Below are 6,000 nucleotides of genomic sequence, written 5' to 3' on the forward strand. Positions count from 1 at the left end.
AATATGATATGTCTATAACCGAATCCCCAACATGAGACAAATTTGTTTAAAAAGTAAATAATTTTATTTTTTTATATTATATATTAAATATATATTATTTACGGATAATAAAAATATAATTATTCATCTATCACATATATCTATGCAAATATGCGAATCAAGTACAACAATCAAACAACATAATGATTTTCACAAAGAAAATTAAAAAAAAAATATTTATGTTATGTAGTCTTATTTTATATTCTTTAAATAATATAATACAATATTATACATTATGTTTTTAGAATTGAAAAATATATATAATATCTTATCCGCGCGTAGCGCAGTTAAAAAGTCTAGTTTAAATAATAGCAAAAATATATAGTTATATAGGTATATATAAAACAATTTATTACTGATGACAGTGCGAGACGGAGCAGTTGAATACCATTCGAAGCCTTTATATTAAAATGAACTAATTCTGAAATAGAGTTAGAATTTTAATAAAACCACTAGATTTTGATCAGCACAACCGCGTGGGTGTTTGTTTTCAATTTTCTATACATAAATTATTATTTTTAAACATTAATGGTATATATTTTAATTTAATCATATACTTAAATGTTTATATAACTATTTCAATTACAATAATTTTATAATTTACATGTTATAATTAATCAATTGTTTAAAGTCATATGTATTTTCACTCCGTATTATATATTTATCTTATTGTATTTTAATTTAGTTATTAAACAAATTAATATATTCATGAGAAAACATATTTTAAAATTATTTTGTATTTAATTTATACTAAATTTTGATCTGTGTTTCAAAGCTGTATTTTTTTACTAATATTTTTTATGTTTATTCATTTTAGATAATATATTATTGTATATACAAAAGTCTAAGATATGTTAGTTTTTAGACATGTATTATATGGTTTGCTAATTTTAAAACGTTTTATCATCATATTTTATTTTTTAAATAAATATTTATACTAAATTCTAATCCGTGTTTCAAAGCTGTATTTTTTTTACTAATATTTTTCATACTTGTTCATTTTAGATAATATATTATTGTATATACAAAAGTCTAAGATATGTTAATTTTTAGACATGTATTATATGGTTTGCTAATTTTAAGCCGTTCTATCATCATATTATATTTTTAAAATAAATAATTTATATTTCTGAAAATAAAATTTATAAATTTATCAATTGAATATACTTTTATCATATTTATTTAGGTATAATAATTGTATTTTAACATGATCATGACTATAAAGTAGATAAAATATGATATATATAATATTTAAAATAAAAATATATTATGATTAAAGTAGTTACAAATATTTTATATTATAAGCTTTAAAGAAATACATGTTAATTTTTATACATGCATTATATAATTTGCTAATGTTAACACATCTTACCAATGTATAAGATTTTATTTTTTAACACAAATATTTTATATTTACGAAAATAAAATTTATAAATTTAATACAATTTTTTTATATTTATCTCAATATAATAATTTTCTTTTAATATGATGATTTAATATATAAAATATTATAGAATTTTTTATTTTTCATTTTATAAACGATTACTGAATTTATTAATGTATAATAATATTTCAAACGAATTTTGAAATTAGTGAAAATATTTAAATATAATTTCAAAAATAAAAATCTTGTAAAAATCTTTTAAACAGATTTGTTAGAATTTTAAAATAAATATATTTATATTTAAAATAAAAATGAAAATATATCAAAAGATATTATAATTAAAGTATTTTAAAGATTCTATGTATTATTAGTCTTAATAAAATACATTTAATAAGATTTCTAAACGATGGTCCATATTAAAAAAATCACACATGAAAGAAGTCATGACTTCTATTTTAATATATAAGATATCTAACTCATATATATATTTTTTTTAAATAAAGAAATTTTATTATAAAATTAATTTTATTTCAATTATAAAAATAAAAACATCATTTTCTAAATTTTTAGAAAATTATGAAAGCTATTATACAGATATACTTTGAAACGAAACTATATCTATAATAGTGTATTTTCAAATACAATATTATAGATGTCTAAACCAACTGAATCTAAATCAAACTGAATCTAGAAAAATCTGAAATTTGCATAAATCAAAATTTATAAATACTTATATATAAATCAATTATATTTATAAAATTAAAATTTTGAATTGAATCAAAGCCTAACGAATATCCGAACGTCGACCACTAAACCTTACGTACTAAAATGCTTTGAAGACGAGACACAAAAATCAGTTTTGAAAACTACCAAAACTTGCTAACATACAGAGTGCACTTCTTGTTTTAGTTTGGATTAATCCTCTAAGTCCGTGAAAATAACTATATTCTAATATATATTTTTGAATAAAAAAGATACAAAATAATACTTCTTCCGTTTTAAAATAGATGATGTTTTAGATAGTTTTTAATGTTTCAAAAATATGATGTTTTTATATATTAATGTACTTTTTCACTTTATCAAAAACTGTGTAACCAATCATATTTTGTAGTTTGTTTTGTGATTAGTTGAATAACTTTTAATTTATATTTTAATAATATTTTAAAAATAAATAATAATTTTTTTAATAGTTATGCACAATCTTAAAACTTCATGTATTTTGAAACAAAAAAGAGTATAAACAATGCTGTGAATTAGTTGGCATAAAGAGAAGTAACATAATAATGTCACATGGATACATCCTGCTATTTCATTTAAATTATTCCTTCATATTATTGAAATAAGAAACGGGATAAAATTATCAAGGATGCACCAAATTTTAGCAAACAAAAATTATCAAGGACCACATGTCCATGTCCACTCATTTTCACATATTCGTCTCACAAATCGATAAGCTACGAGATACGTATAATATTCACACATGCATGTGTGTACATGATGTGGGTGTACGTGTACGAAATGACTAGAGAACTAAAATTGAGATGCAGATCTTCCCAAAAATAGAATAAGAGCATATCAAAAAAAAAAAGCATTTCCAAAAAAAAAAAGCATTTCCAAAAAAAAACATCATTTTGAAATTTTTTTTAAGCATAGAGTATTCCAAAAATAAAATTTAAATTAATTTAAAAACTTTACGTAGTTGCATGTTAATCTTCAACTATAATATAAATAAACTATAATCACTAAATTTTATTACAGGTAAACAATATATACACATAAAAAAATATTAAACATAATATTTATAAATACAATTAATATAACATAAAAATATATAAACTAATAATATAAGATACACATTAATTCATACAAATTAAAAGTACAAAATTTCCACTATTGTTATTTCCATAATGTTTTCATATATATGGATAATATTTTGCTGATTTTGAATGCTCGAGACCAAATCTACATGATTATTGTTAATATTAATGTATGGATTCTAATTTTTGTAATGTTTATGTGTATAATCTTTATTGTAAAATAGTTATGTTTGTATTTTAAATCTTTAATTTATGATAATTTTTTCAATGTAATATAATTGTTCCGTGAAATAATAATAATATTTTAAAGAATATTATTTTATATTAGTTTTTGTTTTATTTTAAGACATTTATCTATTTTATGTATATACATATAATATTTGAATATATATATATATATATATAAGTAGAATATATTCATAAGGATTAAAATGATAAAATAATAATATTAATACAATTATATATAAATTATAAAAATATAAAGATTAAAATAAAAGTAAATAGTGTTTTGAGGATGTAACTATCGAAATTTTATATTTAGACATTTTAACTTTGAGGATTCTGAGAAACAATTGCAACTTGGCAAGACATATGGGATAGTTTTCTTTTCTTTATTTTGGCACATTCATATATTTATTTTCCGTCCAACAGGTCCGAGCCATTTTAAAACCAAAAAAGGTATACACAGGTTTTTTTTTCCTAAAAATTAAAAATGGAGTTCAATGACAATGGACGACTTGACAAATCGAGAGGCATGGCAAGTAACAGTGTGCTCTGCTCTTACAGAAAGGCCCCATATTCTTCCCCAAACAACACTTCTTTTGCTTGGACCACTCCTAATTCATTTTTTAGAAAATTTACCTTGTAAGATATATACAACCTAAGAAATGATATATACAACTTTTTTGTTTTTACTCTATAGTTGTCATCTCTATAAAATATCCTACAAAACTTTTGAAAAAAAAAGAATATCTAGCTGTAGTTTCTTATGTTTTACTTGGGAAAATGTCTCTGTATAGTTTACTCGTTCAAAATCGCCATCACTACCAACATAGATCTCGATTCTCTTCTACCCCAGTATTAAGTTGTTTTCTTCCTATGTATCAGCTAGCAAAATGTCTACCAACAATTCAACCGCAACCTGTATTTACCAAATCGTCATTCTCATCCGTAACCATCGATCTGTCCCTTAACCGATAAGAAGTGAAAAGAAGTGTGTAACGCTAATAAAGTAAAGCGAAAGGACAAAAAGAAAAGCAAGAAATGAAGTGTATAAAGAAACCAAATAATGTTGCTAAAAGAAAAAAGAAACCAAACAAAACCCACTTGTGTAACCCTACCTCGAACCATGTAGTACTCAACTATTCATCATCTCACCAGTCACCTCCTCTTTTTGGCTGTTCTATTTTTAATATCTTTTTCATCTGTACTCTTACCAATTTTTGAATTGGTGATAGAAACTATATAATTAACAAACCATTTGATAATAAAAGTCCAAAAGAGAAAGTTGCCAGGAAGAAGAGAGAGAAGAGAGAGAAGTTAGATCTATCTTGAGGACCGGCGGTCGGTCGGCGCGTGAGCGTCCGTGCCGGCACCGGAATCCTTTTTTTGTTCGTCGTAGTGGCTCTCCGCCGCTCCTCCTTCGCCGTCCTGTCATCGATCGCCTTGTCCGAAGCTCTGGTTCCGCCACTATCCCTAACGGTGGTTCGGTTTGTGGAGCAACAACGCGTTCGTCTGGAGGTTTCTGGTGGAGAGGGAGCGGCTTGCATGCTCAGAGGTGGTGGTTTTCCGGGAGGTGGAGGCTTGCACAGATCCACCGTCGCCGGCTCTAGCTTTCGGGAAGGGAGTCTCCTTCAGACTCGCCTTCGCTGGATTTTGGTTACGGAGAGCGGAAGCTTGCAAAGCTCTACGCTGTCGCTTAGAAATCCGGTGTTGTTTGGGTAAAGTTTACAAGATTCGATTGGTGTTAAGTTCGGCGTGGTTGTCGTCGAGGTGGGGTTGGGTCACGGCGGAGGAGATTTTGGGAAAGGATGAATCTCTTCGGCAAGGTGACGAGCGATGGTTTCTCTGAGCGCGTGTCTAAGGTTTGAAGTGCTTTAAAGGCGGAGGAGATCTCGAGTTTCGATGGAACTCTCCGGCGTGAGGACAGTGCGGTGAAGAACGGTTATGGATTCGTTGGAGGCTTGTCGGTTTCTAAGCTCCGACGAACGAGGATCTCGTTGGTGGTGCTCCGGCGACGTTGAGGCGGAAGCGCTCAAGTCGAGGCAGTTACGACGGATGTCGCGTTGATGGAGCAGATCACTCCACGTGTCGAGACTGCCTCCTTGACATACTTTCCGATTGGGTCGGGCGGTTTCTGAGGTTGGGCCGAGGGCCCGTTTAGCATTTTCTTTTGCCCGTCGTCTTTTGAGCTTGTAGCAGTATCTTGTTGTAATCGGGCTTCGGCCGTTTTATGGGCTTGGCCCATTTGATATATTAAAAACAAACATTGACGGAAAAAAAAAACCTAACAAGTGCGGTATTCAAGGCGTAAATGTCAAAACCAATTTTATATTACCAATCAGTTATATTTTTGGACAAAATGCTGTTTTAGAAAATAAAATAAAAAAGTAAAAACGCGAATGACAAAACTGCTGGTTAAATAACATACATCTATATAAAACCGCACATACCCCCTAATATCCAGCGTATTTGTGAAGCACTCACTTAGATCATCTCCAACTCCACTCTATTTTTCACTCTAAAATAGAGTTTAAAGTA

Source organism: Brassica napus, chromosome A7, assembly GCF_020379485.1.
Source record: "Brassica napus cultivar Da-Ae chromosome A7, Da-Ae, whole genome shotgun sequence".
NCBI lineage: Eukaryota > Viridiplantae > Streptophyta > Magnoliopsida > Brassicales > Brassicaceae > Brassica > Brassica napus.